Genomic DNA, 1,270 nt, shown 5'->3' with positions numbered 1-1,270 from the left:
GACAGACAGGCAGGCAGACAGCACACAGACAGACAGACTAACAGACAGGCAGAAAGAAAGAAAGAAAGAAAAAAAAAACACAAAAGAGTGTTCCAAGTTTAACTGGCTGAATTGTGCTGACTGCTGCGGCCAGCAGGGGCGCGCTGGGAGGCAGAGACAGAAAAGCTTACAGCACTGGTATTCCCAGGCGGTCTCCATCCAAGTACTAACCAGGCCCGACACTGCTTAGCTTCCGAGATCGGACGAGATCGGGCGTGCTCAGTGTGGTATGGCCGTAAGCAATTACTGCCTGACAAAGTCGGCCTCATGAAGCTCACGTGGCTCGGGACGTGCAGACAGACAGGCAGGCAGACACACAGACAGACAGACAGACAGACAGACAGACAGACAGGCAGGCAGACACACAGACAGACAGACTAACAGACAGGCAGAAAGAAAGAAAGAAAGAAAAAAAAAACACAAAAGAGTGTTCCAAGTTTAACTGGCTGAATTGTGCTGACTGCTGCGGCCAGCAGGGGCGCGCTGGGAGGCAGAGACAGAAAAGCTTACAGCACCTGGTATTCCCAGGCGGTCTCCCATCCAAGTACTAACCAGGCCCGACACTGCTTAGCTTCCGAGATCGGACGAGATCGGGCGTGCTCAGTGTGGTATGGCCGTAAGCAATTACTGCCTGACAAAGTCGGCCTCATGAAGCTCACGTGGCTCGGGACGTGCAGACAGACACATCTCAGGTAGTGGAGGAGGGACAGGACTGGGCAACATTCAACCAATGGTGCATGTTAGTTTAGAAAAAAAGTTTAGAAAAAAAATATATATATTGTGAGTTAGTCAACCACCAACATTTTCGCCTCGTCTCCGAAAGTTAAAATAGATTTAGTCAGTTTTTATTTTCAAAGATCCGTTTTTGTCATGTCTTAGTCTCGTTTTAGTCATGGGAAAAAGGTCGTTAACGCATATTTTTCGTCATAGTTTTCGCTCTCCGAGCCGACCAGATTAATAAAATAAATAATCTCACACACTCTGGCAGTCACCACGCAGAGGACGTCACGTCCAAGCAATCCAATAAACCCAATGCGGGACTGGATCCTCCTCCTCATTAAAGCATCCCCACCTCAAGTAGAGCTCGCCCGGTGGAGACAATCAATGACATGACCAATGCTTGCACGCTTCCCCTTTACCCACAGGTGTCCATGATCAATGTCCATCACCGTGCGATCATTGCACCAGCCCCCAATCATTGTTAATGACAAACAAGCAACACACAGCATAT

At 48.7% G+C, this 1,270-nt stretch overlaps 2 non-coding genes across 2 annotated transcripts; both read right to left on the bottom strand.

Moving 5' to 3' along the window:
• Positions 1-163: 163 nt before the first annotated feature.
• Positions 164-280, bottom strand: LOC122132782. Its single transcript, XR_006152262.1, has one exon. It is a non-coding gene; the product is annotated as a 5S ribosomal RNA (ribosomal RNA).
• Positions 281-542: 262 nt separating this feature from the next.
• On the bottom strand, positions 543-661 carry LOC122132781. Its single transcript, XR_006152261.1, has one exon. It is a non-coding gene; the product is annotated as a 5S ribosomal RNA (ribosomal RNA).
• Between the last annotated feature and the right edge of the window lie 609 nt (positions 662-1,270).

The sequence above is a fragment of the Clupea harengus genome, unplaced genomic scaffold (genome assembly GCF_900700415.2).
Source record: "Clupea harengus unplaced genomic scaffold, Ch_v2.0.2, whole genome shotgun sequence".
NCBI classification, from domain to species: Eukaryota; Metazoa; Chordata; class Actinopteri; order Clupeiformes; family Clupeidae; genus Clupea; species Clupea harengus.
This window is presented reverse-complemented; position numbering and strand designations above follow the sequence as displayed.